At 42.5% G+C, this 17,601-nt stretch overlaps 1 pseudogene; it reads right to left on the reverse strand.

Moving 5' to 3' along the window:
* Positions 1-4,415: 4,415 nt before the first annotated feature.
* LOC143997962 (olfactory receptor 1J21-like) lies at positions 4,416-16,284 on the reverse strand (annotated as a pseudogene).
* Between the last annotated feature and the right edge of the window lie 1,317 nt (positions 16,285-17,601).

The following is a 17,601-nucleotide window of genomic DNA, read 5'->3' on the forward strand; positions in this document are numbered from 1 at the left end:
AGGGTCCTGGATAAGCTGCCATTCCCGCAATAGTTGGAGACTATCACCATCTTTAGTGATTAACAGTTTGGCCGGGTATATCCACTTATATGTGATTTTGTTGTTATTCAGCGACTTGGTGATAGTGACCAGCTGACGCCTTTGTTGCATTGTAAAGGCCGACATGTCTGGGAAGAAGGATAGAGTCTGCAGATCAGGGTGCAGAGAGTCACGGTACCTGGTGGCCAACATAAATGTATCCTTTATGTGGAAAAAGTGGATTCTCACTATGGTATCCCTCCGGAGATGTGAGGGAACATGGTTAGGCCTGGGTAATCTATGGATGCGATCAATAATCAAGTCACCATCAGTAGCTTCCGGGAGCACCAACTTCATGACATCAGTAAAGTATGCTTTCAGATCAGGAGGTTTAACCGTTTGCGGTATGCCCCGAATTTGAATGTTGTTCCTTCTTGATCTGTCCTCCAAATTTGCCAGCATGGCTTTCAGTTGAAACATCTCATCCTCCCTGTCATTGTGCGCATCCACCAATTCGTTAAAAGTTGAGGCAAACTCCCCCATTTTAACTTCCACATGTGAGACCCTTTTGTTAACAGCTGAGATATCTGTTTTAAACTGTTGTGTAAATGGCATAATGTCAGTGTGCAGAGTGGAACGCAATGACACTAACATATCTTTCAGAGTAGTGCGTTTGTGGTGGGGAAATCTGTGAGGGAGTCTTGTAACTCTCTAGTGTCCTCTTGTGAGGCATTCAGGCTTACCTCTAGCGTCCCCGTTGTCTCTTCATCTAATTTCTGCCTGCTCCTGGCTGGGCTTGAGGTTGCCGATGGCAAGGAGGAAGAGGGTCTCCCCTGCTGTTCGTCCCTGGGGACTCTGCGATGCACCTCTCCTCTCATCAGGCTGGGTAAGGTCCGCACACGTGCGCCGTCCCTGCATGGCGCCGCCGCCTCCATCATGCTTCCCCGGCCGGCGGTGCTGTAAGAAATGGTTAGGCAGTTTACTCGGCATTTTTTGCTCTTTTCGTCTCCGGGATGGCATAGTTCCGTTCCCGCTGTGTTCCCCCACTGATAGTTGCTATTGTGCAGGCTCTGCGGTCCGTGTAGTATCAATGGACGGGAGCAGATCTGCTATGCGTCCATCCCCTTCGCCGGCTAGCCACGCCCCCCCTAGATGCATATATTTGAGTGCAGCACAGTAGAAAGATCTCACATCTGCAAAAAATGTGTTAATGTGAATTTTGCTCGGGTCATCCTCATGTGCTCGTATAGCTTGTCTGGTAGAAGAACCAATGGAAAGGCTTCTATTATCTCTTTGGATGGATTCGTTGGAGAAGTCGATCTCCAGCAGCTCACCTTCTCTCTTGTTTGCCAAAATGTCCAATCTTACAAGTTTCACAAGAAAGTGCTTGTACAACTTTATAATTTCTTCATGCAAAACATGAATTTTCGGTTCCTTGGATTGCAGAAGTATATTAAAGCTGTCAGCACCATTTAACACCACATGGATAAAATAGAGGTAGATCTTTGTGATTCTGTCTTCAAACTTTGCAACCAAACGTTTTTCTCTTTCATTCCCTTTCTTCCTACCTTGCCTGTTATCATCTTGAAAATATGTTAGAAAGTAGCCTTTTAATGCATCCCATTTCTAAAGAATTCTTTCCACACATTTCATTTGGCTAAGCCAACGGGTTGAGCTGTGCTTTAGAACTTTCCTGACGTTGGTAGCACAGAAGACCATAAAGTCCTCGCAAATCCTGTTTTCGGCCACAAGCTTTCTCAAAGTGATAATAAGTGTCAGTTATAAGTTCTTCCACATTCACAGACAAAACCTGACAGATCGTTGACTTAGTAAATGTGCAAGATGACACGGACAACCCACATCGAATACTAGAGGTTGTTGTGATTGTACTCTACTAAACACAATGTTATGCCTTCCTATCATGACACTTGCATTGTCACTGCGCTATGCTACACATTTTTTCCAATTTTAGGCCTTTTTCATTGATCACTTCATTGATCGCGTTGAATATGTTTGTTTTCACCTGTTGCCTTGTTACTGGGGAACATATCCAGCAATGATGTAACAACATTCATGGCGTTCTTTTCATGATGCGTGACAAGAATTGGGAACATTTTATGCTCTGTGTCACTACTTCCGTCAGTAGCAATAGCAAACCAGCCATCTTCTGTAGCTGACAATACATCAGCAACCATTGTATTTTCTTCTGGTGCTATAACACCATAACACAGATGTGTGGTCTTAGTTCGACCGCATGCAAATCTTGCTGTGACCTCTCCTGGGAACATTTTTATGAACAGCTTAGTTGCATGGTCACTTGTTAGAAAGGAAATGTTGTGTTCAATTAAGAAGACAAGTCCACAGCAGTTCAGCTCGTTTGACTTGATCATCTAGTGTGGCGTTTTCCTGATGTACTGTCCCATGTGGTTATTCTTCTATTACCCGTCAATGAGTCTTCTAGTGCAGCCTTTTCTGTATGGATCCAAGACTTGCTATGGATTTTGATGACATTTGCTCCACCATGGCCAATATTAATATCCTTGCAACAAAGAGTACACAAGGCATACTCCACGCCGAGAGAACTCTTTCTCATCAAGGCATATTTTGTCAGCCAATCAGCATTAAAGCTGCATGTCCCTTTTTTTTTTTTTTTGGTTGCTTTTAATTCTGCTAAAGTCTGAGAACCTTTGCGTTTATCTTCCTCAGCCGATGCATTCTCAATGATCTCCTCCTCTACGATCTCGTGCTCAGGCAATACGATCTCGTGCTCAGGCAATACGATCTCGTGCTCAGGCAATACGATCTCGCGCTCAGGCAATACGATCTCGCGCTCAGGCAATACGATCTCGTGCTCAGGCAATCCAATCTCGTGTTCAGGCAATACGATCTCGTGCTCAGGCAATACGATCTCGTGTTCAGGCAAAACGATCTCGTGCTCAGGCAAAATATGATCTCGTGCTCAGGCAAAATACGATCTCGTGCTCAAGCAATACCTGAATGTCAAGATACAGTTCAGAAGTAGATTCTTCCATATTAGGAAGACTCTTTTGTTGTCACTATTTGTGGCGCTAGTTGATCCCGTTGTTGCAATACGATCTCGTGCTCAGGCAATACGATCTCGTGTTTAGGCAATACGATCTCATGCTCAGGCAATACGATCTCGTGCTCAGGCAATACGATCTCGTGCTCAGGCAATACGATCTCGTGCTCAGGCAATATGATCTCGTGTTTAGGCAATACGATCTCGTGTTTAGGCAATACGATCTCGTGCTCAGGCAAAATACGATCTCGTGCTCAGGCAATACGATCTCGTGCTCAGGCAAAATACCTGAATGTCAAGATACAGTTCAGAAGTAGATTCTTCCATATTAGGAAGACTCTTTTGTTGTCACTATTTGTGGCGCTAGTTGATCCCGTTGTTGCAATACGATCTCGTGCTCAGGCAATACGATCTCGTGTTTAGGCAATACGATCTCGTGCTCAGGCAATACGATCTCGTGCTCAGGCAATACGATCTCGTGTTCAGGCAATACGATCTCGTGTTTACGATCTCGTGCTCAGGCAAAATACGATCTCGTGCTCAGGCAATACGATCTCGTGCTCAGGCAATACGATCTCGTGCTCAGGCAATACGATCTCGTGCTCAGGCAATACGATCTCGTGCTCAGGCAATACGATCTCGTGTTCAGGCAATACGATCTCGTGTTCAGGCAATACGATCTCGTGTTCAGGCAATACGATCTCGTGTTCAGGCAATACGATCTCGTGTTTAGGCAATACGATCTCGTGCTCAGGCAATACGATCTCGTGCTCAGGCAATACGATCTCGTGCTCAGGCAATACGATCTCGCGCTCAGGCAATACGATCTCGCGCTCAGGCAATACGATCTCGCGCTCAGGCAATACGATCTCGCGCTCAGGCAATACGATCTCGCGCTCAGGCAATACGATCTCGTGTTCAGGCAAAACGATCTCATGCTCAGGCAAAATATGATCTCGTGCTCAGGCAATACGATCTTGTTCTCAGGCAAAATACGATCTCGTGCTCAGGCAATACGATCTCGTGCTCAGGCAATACGATCTCGTGCTCAGGCAATACGATCTCGTGCTCAGGCAATACGATCTTGTGCTCAGGCAAAATATGATCTCGTGCTCAGGCAATACGATCTTGTGCTCAGGCAAAATATGATCTCGTGCTCAGGCAATACGATCTTGTGCTCAGGCAAAATACGATCTCGTGCTCAGGCAATACGATCTCGTGCTCAGGCAATACGATCTCGTGCTCAGGCAATACGATCTCGTGCTCAGGCAATACGATCTCGTGCTCAGGCAATACGATCTCGTGTTCAGGCAATACCTGAATGTCAAGATAGAGTTCAGAAGTAGATTCTTCCATATTAGGAAGACTCTTTTGTTGTCACTATTTGTGGCGCTAGTTGATCCCGTTGTTGCAATACGATCTCGTGCTCAGGCAATACGATCTCGTGCTCAGGCAATACGATCTCGTGTTCAGGGAATACCTGAATGTCAAGAGACAGTTCAGAAGTAGATTCTTCCATATTAGGACGACTCTCCTTTGTTGTCACTATTTGTGGCGCTAGTTGATCCCGTTGTTGCAAAGTGCTTCCATTGTCACCCTCACTATTTTCTGAACTTATTGTAATGTGGACATCAACTAGGTTACTGACACAGATATTATAAACAAAAAGTAGCGCTAAACCATTATAATGGAGCGAAAATATAAATCAAGCAAATATCCATGTACAAACTGCATAGACATTACAAAAGAATTTTTTTTTTAGTGAACAGGTAAACACCAAAACTTTATAATGATGAATAAAAACGGTGCAAAAAATTTTAATTAAAGTCCTTTCTAAATCCGAACAGTGTTCAAGTCCCACGTGCAAAACCTCAGATATGCCGCCTAGTTCCCAGAAGGATAAACATGCAAACACCAATGTGATGATACCGCCACCTCAACAAATGTAGGCTTACCAGATAAATATGACCCAAATTAACATATGTTCTAAGGGTCTTGCAAACTTTGAACTGATCGTGGACGTTCCAATTAGCCGATGTTAAGAGGCCCAATACCGTGGATTTAGCCAAGGTTAGACTAACAAATAGTCATCTCAAAATTCTTCCAACCAACAATAGATTCTCTCCTCGTATAAAAAGGCCCAGTTCAAGATGATGAATGTATAGAAAAAAAAGTATAGGAACATATAGTGTAATTCCGTTAAAATAAAATTTATAAAAAAATATGATAAACTCACATTTCTGTAGTTCAAAACAAGCGCTTCTTATAAAACAGGCAACAGTGGAGTCCTTCTGACGCGTTTCGTCCTCAGACATCGTCTGGGGGTTACTGACACAGAATGATCCATCACAGGATTGTGCTTCGTCATGGCAATCAGAATCACTGCTTTCAGAATCCACACAATACATTGCAATGGATTGTACATGTGCAGGTTCTACTGCAGTGTGACCGCTATTTGTTTTTTTTTTTTTAAAAAGGACGCATTACTCTGCTATTTTGAGCAATAGAAGTTTTGCATTGAATTGAGTCCTTCATCCTGTTTGGATACATCAGCATCTTTTCGGCATACAGGTTTTTTTTTGGAAGAAATTGTATAGGTTTTTTTTGGTCCAGCTCATTTTCAGGTTCAGTATCTTCCTGGATTTAAAGGACAAAATAAAGCTATTAGATTTACCACAGTGGACTGTATTAGAGGGAGAAAAAAATAAAAAAATCGGTGCTTTAAAAAAATTATATCTTTTTATAGCCTTTGTCACTATTTTCATATATATTAGTGCCCTTAGGATGGTCTTCCCGGTATACACTCACTGGCCACTCTATTAGTACACAAATTGCTAAATCTGCCAATCACATGGTGGCAACTCAACGCAGTTAGGCATCTAGATGTGGTAAAGACAACTTGATTATGGCATTAACTGCTGATCTGAGATTCACGCACAACCGTTTCTCGGGATTAGGTGGGAAAAGAAAATATCCAGCGAGCGTCAGTTGTTTGGAGGAAAATGCCTTGTTCATGTCAGGGGAATGGACAGACTGGTTACAGATGATAGAAAGGCAATAGTAATTCAAATAACCACTCGTTACAACCAAGGTATGCACACACACACACACACACACACACACACACACACACACACACACACACACACACACACACACACACACACACACACACACAGCATATGGTCTACAGCAGAAGACCACACCAGGTACCACTCCTGACAGCCAAGAACAGGAAAGGCTAGAATTCCCAAAGGCTCACCAAAATGTGACAGATTTGAATAACTTTGCCTGTTATGACGAGTCTCAATTTCATCAGAATTTGGCATAAATATGAAAGCATGGATACCAGTGGCCGCTGGTGCTCCAATTTTGTTTTTGATTTTCTCCTGTCCTATTCCCATCCTCTGCTATAATTGAATGCCTGATAGGCGGCATCCAATCACAGCGCCTGTCATTCCTGTCATTCCAGCCAATCAAGTAACAGACCCAAGCACCTGATTAGTTGAGAGGCCGTTCAGTGTTAGGAAAGTGAGAATTTGCTTTCTTGTGAACAGCGAACGCCCAGCATGGCCTATTACAGCCTATGGCTCCAATCAGGTGCTTCCAAAAAACACACCCCCCCGCCACTGTAATGACCACTACATTATGACGAATGGGACAATGGTCCCAAAAATGTCCCTTATACAGCAATCAGTGCTATACAAATACACCGATTGCTTTGTACATGACACTGGCAAGGGTTTAACCACTACGGGGCAGTGTAGGGGTTATGTACTGGGGAGTGATTCTAACTGTGGGGGGGCAAGGAGCAGAGATCAGTGACACTTTCATTAGGCAGAACGGGGAGATGCTCGTTTACATTAGCATCTCCCCGTTCTTGCTCTCTGTGAGACGATTTTGGGTGTCCCTGCGGACATCGAGCCCGCGCGACCCGACTCAGAGCTTGCCGCCTCTTAAAGGGCAATGTACAGATACGCTTAGTTTGCCTGTATGAGCCCTTCTGCCGACATACATTGGCGTGAGGGAGTTGGCAAGCAGTTAAATACTATATTTTTAGGGTGATGTAACCATTGGCCTGGAACCCTGCTGTTTTGCCAACCATACCTCTTGGCTGTGTCGTGTCAATTACATTACATAAGTAAAGTTGACTGTGGAAGCCAGTGTTGCCCTGCCTGGGAACCCGATTTGTAGCCCAACACGTTGATGTTAATCACTGAGCACACAAAAAAAAGCCTAATACAACAGAACATATGAGTATATAAAAAATAAAAAGTTTTGAGAAACTTCACAGGAGCATGCCTGATGTGTGCCCAAGGGGCCACGCATAAAGCACTTTCTATGAGGACGTCCATAGGCACCCTGTAAGGAACCATGAAACAGACAGAGACAGAAGTACAATCAAATCACATTTGTTTATTAATAAAAATAAAAAGGTAAATAGGAAAAAGCGTAGTCAAGCTAGCCAGAGTCCAGTAGCCAGATCGGGTAGTCAGCCAGTCCAAAGTTCATAAACCAGATCGGGTAATCAGCCAGTCCAGACGTCAGGGATCCAAGGAGAGCAACTGCAAGCAGGATGGAAGCCAGGAGGGATGTCAGCAAGCCAGTCTTGAAACAACAGCAGGAGATAGTTCCTAGTGATGTGACTAAATGTGAAGGCAATGGAGAAATGAGCTGGAAGACTTTAGATAGGCAGGCCAGACGAGCATCATTGGAAACAGCTGGTAACTGTGGAGAGAGAAGAGAGCTGGCCATTAGCCGACAGCTGAGTGGCCAGCCCAGAGGAGGAAGGGCTAAGCCAGCCCTGACACACCCTCCCAGAACAAGAGAACCATATTCTAGCTGGCTTTTGGATACATTGTGGTAGTAAAGTTGTTACACCACATCAGCAACGGCTCCCCTGCAGTCTCAGTGTGAAAGCCGAGGCGGTGCGCTGCCAGGACTTTAAAAAACTCCTGCAAGCAGCATCTTCGGAGTGGCGTGTACACCACTCCTGCCCATTGATATGAATTGGCAGCTGCGCTTTGTGGGGGCGGTTTTAACCCTTTCGGCCGCTACCGGGGTTTAAAAGCACCATGCTAATCGGCCGAATACATCTGCAAAAACTACGGTAAAGCGCCACAAAAATTAGCAGCGCTTTACTGCCGACGCATCGGTGTGAAAGCTGCCTTCTTAATGCATGTTGAAAAATGAGGTTATAACAAGTAGCTGACCACATTTCTGCTTAAGAGCACTTTCACACCACACCGCCCATAGCGTCAGCGGTAAAACGCCGCTATTTTTACCGCGTTATTAGAGCGTTTTTACAGCGTTAAAATTACCGCAATGCTGTGGGCATTTTTACAGTGTTTTACAAGAGTTGGGCGTCAAAGAGCCACCTCACCTCCCTACATCACTTCCTGTTTACTTCCTGGGATCTTGTGAGGTGAGAGAGGATACAGAAAGATGATGGAGTTCATGGAGCTGTTCTTGATGTTTGTGCTACTGTATTAGGAAAATATCCACAAACAGAGGCAGCAACGTCGGTATTGGGTTCATCTCATCCTACAAACACACAGCTCTATTGGGCAATTTGTGTTGCTATATGAGCACCTAAGAGTGCACCCAGACAAATTCCGAAACTACTCGAATGAGCATTGGAACGTAAGTATCTATATCCTAATCCCGCTCCCACTGGTCCCAAATCTCCAACCATAATCCCACTCCCACTGGTCCCAAAACCCAAATCTAGAACCATAATCCCACTCCCACTGGTCCCAAAACCCTAATCTCCAACCCTAATCCCACTCGTCCCAAATCTAGAACCATAATCCCACTGGTCCCAAAACCCAAATCTAGAATAATCCCACTGGTCCTAAAACCCTAATCCCACTCCCACTGGTCCCAAATCTAGAACCCTAATCCCACTCCCACTGGTCCCAAAACCCTAATCTAGAACCATAATCCTGCTCCCACTGGTCCCAAAACCCTAATCTCCAACCATAATCCCACTCCCACTGGTCCCTAACCCCACTCGTCCCAAAACCCTAATCTAGAACCATAATCCCGCCCCCACTGGTCCCATGATCCCACTGGTCCCAAAACCCTAATCTAGAACCATAATACCGCTCCCACTTGTCCCAAAACCCTACTCTAGAACCATAATCCTGCTCCCACTGGTCCCAAAACCCTAATCTAGAACCATAATCCCACTGGTCCTAAAACCCTAATCTAGAACCATAATCCCACTGGTCCTAAAACCCTAATCTAGAACCATAATCCCACTCCCACTGGTCCCAAAACCCTAATCTAGAACCATAATCCCGCTCCCACTGGTCCCAAAACCCAAATCTAGAACCATAATCCCACTCCCACTGGTCCCAAACCCCTAACCCTAATCCCACTCCCACTAGTCCAAAAATCAAAAACTCACAATAGTCTAAACATATTACCTTTTTTTCTGTCCCAGATTTGACTTTTCTTCTGGATATGTTGTCGCCTGCCTTACTGAGACATGATACCCACTACAGAGAGGCAATACCTCCATGTGAACGTTTGCTTATAACACTAAGGTAGGTTATTAATGGTATATATAAGTAGACAAATCAATAAATTATATCATGAATTTAATAAAGACAACATAATTGCAAAAAAACTATATTTATTTTTAAACTGTAGAAAATGTAAGATATTGCAATAAACTATTAAACAACAATAACAACTGAATTATTATTTTTTTTAAATATAACCAATATTCACAACTTGAAACTTATATAGAAAACAACAATAATCTAACAAAAAGAATATATTACAGGTCATGATATAAGGGAGGGATGGGTGAGATTATGTTGTGCCCTATACATGGGGAAACGGGCAGTGTCAAAGGTGGGAGTAGGTGGTATGGGATACATTGATGGTCCGGGGTACTGGATGGAAGCTGGAGCAGGGTAATGTATGTTGGAAGGGCCAGAGTATTGAATAATTCTATTCTCATAATTCTGATACGTATCATTGTTTTGTACATCTTGTCTGGAGTTTGAACAACTTTTGTTTTGGTAATTTTCAATGAGACGAAGAATGTCACTTCTCATTGCACACTGCCATTTTTTGTCCACTGAATCAATTAGAGGTATTAAACTCCGGGTAAAGGCAGCACTACCCCCCATGTCTTTTCGATGTGCAGCTAACATCTGCTTGACCATCTCAACAAAGTCCTCACATTGCAGCTGTTTTGTTTTTCTTTTTCGTTGCTGTTCCGGCTCTTTAGCAATAGGACTACCTGGCTCATTTTCATCAAATGACGGACAATTGGAGGACCAGCCACATCCTCCTGCTGCTCAGTATCTCGCTCGTCCTCTGTTGCCGAGTCAACATTGCATTCGGTTCTGAAAAGAAATATAGAAAAAAAAATCTATATATATATATATATATATATATATATATATATATATATATATATATATATATATATATATATATATATATATATACACATATATATACACACACACACAACTCTTCAAAAATATATACTTACTCTCTCATATCCATCACTGGTTTAAGAAACTGAAGTTCCATAAAATGGCAGTACACTCTCGATTTCTTGGCACATGATCCGCTTCTTATTTGTGATTGTTTCTTGAGCTCCCTCCTATAATTGTCTTTTAATGTCTTCCACCTTTTTTTAAGTTGTTCAACTGAAAGATATTGAATTATATCATGTTTTTATTTACAGATATCTTGCTACTGGAAATAGCTATACATCACTGCAATATGAATACTGCATAGGCATATCCACAATTTGTGAGATTTTGAAAGTAACGTGTGATGCTATATGGAATCTAAAAACAGAATTCATGCCATTACGGAATAAAGAGAAATGGAAAGATGTTGCCGATCGCTTCTGGAGTAAAACAAACTTTCCTAACTGCCTGGGAGCTATCGATGGAAAACAAATTAGGGTTATAAAACCCTGTCACAGTGGAAGTAGATATTTTAATTACAAGAAGTATTTTTCGATTGTTCTTATGGCTGTTGTTGATGCAGACTACAAATTCCTATTTGTAGATATCGGATCATATGGAAGTTGTGCAGATTCAACTGTTTTTCAAAATTCTAAGTTTGGAAAGAGACTAGTTGCAAACAAACTAGATATACCGGAGAACAAACCACTACCTGGGACAGAAAATCCTGATATGCCTTTTTGTGTTCGTAGCTGATGAGGCATTCGCTATTAATGAACACCTAATGAAGCCCTACTCACAGAGGAATCTTGACCAACGAAAGAGAGTGTTCAATTACCGTCTCGGCCGTGCGCGCAGGCTAGTAGAATGCGCTTTTGGAATACTTGCCAACAAATGGCAAATTTTCCACAAGCCAATTAATTTGAAAATTTTATGAAAATTATAAAAGCAGCATGTGTTTTACACAACCTGGTACAAGAGAGAGATGGTATCAATTTTGAGGACACTTTGTCACACAATTTGGAACCGGCAGACTATGTCCACGTTGGATTCACAGTCAGGGATAAATTGGCTGATTATTTCATGAGCCCCGCTGGTGAACTAAGCTGGCAGGGAGATATGATTTAATTCTTTTTTGCAATCCCCGATTGAACAAAAACATGTCTCCTATTCATAGATTGATGTTATAAGTTGTGCCCCGGTGTGGTCCTCGGCTGAACTGGAGGAACTTCTGTTGCGTGTGTAATGTTTGGCCCCTACGTGGGCAAGTTTATATATCATTAAAAATTAAATAAATAATATTCTATTTATAACAGTTTATACTTGAGTATATACGGTATTTGTTGTAGCACTGTTAATTTGTTATGTATAACCACAATGTTTTAAATACTAAACTTTGTGTCTTTTTTATTGTATGATATAGTATGTTGATAAGATTATATATTGTTTGATTATTCGTGTCATGTAATAAACATAATACAATTAATTTTTGTTTTCTTGTATATGTGTAACAAATAAACTTACAAACATCACTACAAAATGGAAAATGCAATTGACCCTACCTTGTTGATACCAATTTAGTGCTAATTAATTGCTTACCAGCAAGCTGACAATTATCTACACATATATATTATCGCTTTTTCTGCTGCTTATAACCCGATTTGCTCCTGAAGACGTGCTAACAACTAACAACACTCCGGTGACAAAACACAACATATTTTTAATACATCTTTTATATTCATTGCTGAAACTTGTATCGTATTGTATTTTTGTAGTCTATAGTCAAATATTAGCTTCAATGGATTTGGGATCAGTGGGAGCGGGATTATGGTTCTAGATTAGGGTTTTGGGACCAGTGGGAGTGGGATTATGGTTGAAGATTAGGGTTTTGGGACCAGTGGGAGCGGGATTATGGTTCTAGATTAGGGTTTTGGGACCAGTGGGAGCGGGATTATGGTTCTAGATTAGGGTTTTGGGAGCGGGATTATGGTTCTAGATTAGGGTTTTGGGACCAGTGGGAGCGGGGTTATGGTTCTAGATTAGGGTTTTGGGACCAGTGGGAGCGGGATTATGGTTCTAGATTAGGGTTTTGGGACCAGTGGGAGCGGGATTATGGTTCTAGATTAGGGTTTTGGGACCAGTGGGAGCGGGATTATGGCTCTAGATTAGGGTTTTGGGACCAGTGGGAGCGGGATTATGGCTCTAGATTAGGGTTTTGGGACCAGTGGGAGCGGGATTATGGCTCTAGATTAGGGTTTTGGGACCAGTGGGAGCGGGATTATGGTTGGAGATTTGGGTTTCGGGACCAGTGGGAGTGGGATTATGGTTCTAGATTTTGGAATTTGGGACCAGTGGGAGCGGAATGTGGATTTGGAACTAGTGGGAGCGGGATAGGGATTTGGGACTAGTGGGAGAGGGATAGGGATTTGGGACTAGTGGGAGAGGGATAGGGATTTGGGACTAGTGGGTAAGGGATAGGGATTTGGGACTAGTCTAAACTGGAGGGTGATGGGGTTCTGGTACTTACGCTTGTTGTTTTTCTGTTTCTTGGACATTTTTTCCCACTCTGGGATATGCCTCTCTGCCACTATTTTCCAAGTCCTATTTTTCCAGTTTCTATTGGCAAAGTTTTTATTTTTCAAATCCCATAGCTCTGGGAAGCCCCTCATGGTGTTGATAAATTCTTCAGGCTCATATGCTCTGCTTCTTTCTGCTATATCTGTCATTTGTTCTTGGTCTTGCTGGTCTCTTTCAACCTCCATCTTCTCTTAGCTCCTATCCACCTCTACAAACAGGATTACCTGATTTCCCAGCATCCTACACTTCAGTGAGATCATGTTACCTCCCCACAGCTAGTCCTGTTGCTGTGGATGCGATCTTTTTACTTGCATGTTTATCTTTTGTTTATGAGATCATGTAAAAACAAGCAGTTTATATAAAGTACAAGCAGTGTCTTGTTTTACTTCAAATCTACATTTTTCTAGGATTTCTTTGGCACTTTGATGGCTTGGAAATCATTGTGACCTTTCCACAATTTCAGTCCTATTGTAGATGCTCTCTTTCTACTTGCATGTTTACTCTTTTTGAGATAATGTGACTTTTTCTACAGCTCAGGGCAGATAATAGGCATTTTCAGGGCGTTTTTACAGCACTTTCAATTCATTCCAATGGAGAGGAGCATTTTTGAAGCGCTTTTTTCAACGCCCAAAAGCTGCTCCAAAGATGCTGCTTGCAGGACTTTTCTCAACGCCCAGCCAGCGCAACGCCTTGGTGTGAAAGGGTCCATTGAGAGCGCTATTTTTAGCGCTAAAACGCTGCAAAAACGCCCTGTGTGAAAGAGGTCTAAATGTTTTCATCGGCTCTCAGCTGCCAACGGCGCCCCATTGCCAGTAAGGGAAACCGACAGTGAAGCCTTGCAGCTTCACAGCCGGTTCCCTACTATGCACGCAGGTGGAGGCCCCCCTCCAACTTTCCCAGTGATCTTGCCGTGGCAAGGTCTCTGCGAAATCACCCGGAAGTGTGAGCGGGTAGCTGACAAATTGGGTGAAGCTCCGCTTTAACCATTTCAGAAAGTTAAAAATATATTCACAGCAGAGTTTGGCACCGTCAGATCTTTTGAAACAGAGGTTAAAAGGATAAAACAAGGCATTACACATCCACACCAACGTGAGAGAGCGAGACTGCTAGCACTGCACATGGGGGGGTGGGGTATATCCTACAACCACATACTAGGGTTGCGCTGATACTAGTTTGTTAGACCGAGTACTAGTACCAATACCCATTTTTACTTTGTAACGCTGTACCTTTAACCGATTCCCGACCAGCGCACGACGATGTACGTCGGCAGAATGGCGCGGGCAGGCAAATGGCCGTACCTGTACGTCCCTTTATATTTGCCGCCCTGCCATCGCGCCGCCGCCGGCGGCACGCTCGCGTGCTGGTCGGGACCCCCGTGAGTCCGGTCGCGGGTCCCGCGGACTCGATCGCCGCGGGCATACCCGCAATCGTCTCAGGGGGCGGCTGAACTGAGAAATGCCGTTGTAAACAGCATTTCCCCGTTCTGCCTAGCAACTAGTGACGCTGATCTCTGCTCCATGTGATTGGAGCAGAGATCAGTGTTCACTAAATTAAAGCCCAGCCCCCAACAGTTAGTAACACACCCCTAGGAACACTTAACCCCTACACTGCCACCCACTGGTTAACCCCTTCACTGCCAGTGTCATTTACACAGGAATCAGTGCATTTGTATAGCAGTGATTGCTGTATAAATGACAATGGTTCCAAAAATGTGTCAAAAATGTCCGATGTGTCAGCCACAATGTCGCAGTCGCAATAAAAAATAGCTGATCGCCGCCATTACTAGTAAAAAAAAAAAAAATTAAGAAAAATGGCATAAAACTATCCCCTATTTTGTAAACGCTATAACTTTTGCGCAAACCAATCAATCGCTTCTTGCGTTTTTTTTTTTTTTTTACCAAAAATATGTAGAAGAATATGTATCGGCCTAAACCGAGGGAAAAAACTTTTTTTTATATATTTTTGGGGGATATTTATTATAACAAAAAGTAAAAAATAATGCGTTTTTTTTTTCAAAATTGTCGCTCTATTTTTGTTTATAGCGCAAAAAATAAAAACCACAGAGGTGATCAAATACCACCAAAAGAAAGCTCTATTTGTGGGAAAAAAAGCTCGTCAATTTTGTTTGGGAGCCACGTCGCACGACCGCGCAATTGTCAGTTAAAGCGACGCAGTGCCGAATCGCAAAAAGTGGTCTGGTCTTTGACCAGCAAAACGGTCCAGGGCTGAAGCGGTTAGACAATGCAATGCTCGCATAGGAAACAAGTATCAAAAGGAACGGAATAGTAATAACCATAGAACCTTCGGTGTATATTAGGAGCTCAGCTAGGGTGGTGCTGGAGCAGGACAGCTTGAGGAGCGATGTCACATCACAGAAGAAGTGGTGGACTAGACGGTCCTCACAGTATTTTCATTGTGACAGAATATAAGTGTGCACTAATGAATGTAGAGATGATGCCATCCAGCACGTTGTACGTAGCGTAAGGGAATACAAACAGCCAAATATCGATCAAATGCCACGACTGACAAGAGAAGACTTTCATTGGTGCCCAGGAGCACAAAGAAGTCCATCTGCAGGAAACAGCCAAGGAAGGAGATGGAGGTTCCTCCTCGAAGAATGCCGGACAGAAGATTGGGAACCGACACTGTGGAGAAAGTGATGTCCACCTACTGACAGGTTCCCTAAGAAAAAGTACACTGGTGTGTGCAACTGTGCGGAAAGTATAATAGAACTTATTAAAAGTAAGTTAGCAGTCCATGTGAGGGTGTCTATGACCAGAAGGGTGGAGAAGAGAACAGCATGGTTGTAGTGAAGGTCTGAGAAGGCCAGAAGAATAAAGCCGGATGTGAGATTACCGAATCCATCACTAAAATGCTCTTTGTGATGATACCAAATTCACATAATCCGATTCTACTTGTTGTATTTGCAGATTTTTTTGTTATGCCGTTCCAGATACTGAAGCAATAGATTACTATACAAAGGTAGATCACCATTTTATACTGTATGTCTTCTTTCACAGAGTCACCAGGGAATGATCATTTTCCAAATGAATGTTTTCAGTATTCTCTTGTGTTTTTGCTTCAGTTTTTACCAAGGACATCCCTTATATGCTGGATTTTTTTTTCTTGCTTTTTAGCTATTTTGTCATCTGCTGATCCTGCCAGTAAAACACTTCCTGGCTTAGGGAGATGAGGCTCACTCACCATATTGTATCGGGGGGGATGAAAGAACACTGCACTTCCATTTCATACAATGTGACTCCTGCCGCCCACTTTTTACCTCAGGATCGATCTCTTCCCGCTCTTTTTCTCCCTGGACACTCCCGTCTCTTCAATCTTCTCTCCTCACACTACCGACCTCGCACAGTTATAAATGTACAGGCACCGCAGGCTTGTTCAGAAAAAAGTTACTTTCTCATTCTATTTTAGGCATATTTACTATACTTCCTCACATCACCCTATAATATTGGCACTTCCAGATTATTTTAATTTGGGAGTTAGTTGAAGATGCCGCGTGCCATGTGGCGCACTGATCGCCTCCCATGTGCCGAGATTACTAGAGTAAATGGAGAATAGCGCTGTGTTACCAGCACAAATGTTTTGTAAATACCAAAACGTGAGTTGCACCTCGGCGTACGCCTCAACTCAAGGCGCAAACTGTTCGTAACAGCCTCTAGGTGTCAGTAAAGATCGGTGTAAATTCTCCAATCATTTAACATCCTGGTTTTACCCTTCGGGGAATTACATTTCACCTAAATAAACAACTAGTAACAACAAGTAACTCCATTATTGTAGTTGGAAGGACTGTGAAGTGTTGCTTTATGGCATTGTTTGGTAGTAATTGGCAAGTGCGTTCTTTGTTCCGAAGTACACACAATATTTAATACGGATAGAACATCAACTAACGTAGAAAGTATATATAACTCCAGTAATGTATTAATTGTTAAAAACACTGTGAGGTTTTGAAGTATGACACCGTATGGTGGAAAGTGTCATGTATGTTCTTTGTTCCATGGGAAGAATAATCTTTCTTCTAACCACTTACGGACCGGGTCTAGTTTTCAGACTCTGTTTACAAGCTAAAATAATTTTTTATTTTTTTTTGCTAGAAAACTACATAGGACCCCCAAACATATTTATATATATATATATATATATAAATGATAATATATAACACCCTACAGAATAAAATGGCGGTTATTGCAATACTTTGTCACACCGTATTTGCGCAGCGGTCTTACAAGCGCACTTTTTTGGAAAAAAATACATATATAAATATATATAATTTTTATATATATATATATATATATATATATATATATATATATAAATTCAAAATATATTTTTTGAATTACAAAATCAGAAAATGGTAAAGTTAACCCATTTTTTTTATTTTTTTATTTTACATTGTGAAAGATAATGTTACGTCAAGTAAATTGATACCCAACACGTCACGCTTCAAAATTGCGCCCGCTCGTGTAATGGCAACAAACTTTGACCCTTAAAAATCTCCATAATACGTTT

This window comes from Lithobates pipiens, unplaced genomic scaffold, assembly GCF_037356315.1.
Source record: "Lithobates pipiens isolate NorthernLeopardFrog02 unplaced genomic scaffold, aLitPip1_a1.2 Scaffold_19, whole genome shotgun sequence".
Lineage (NCBI taxonomy): Eukaryota > Metazoa > Chordata > Amphibia > Anura > Ranidae > Lithobates > Lithobates pipiens.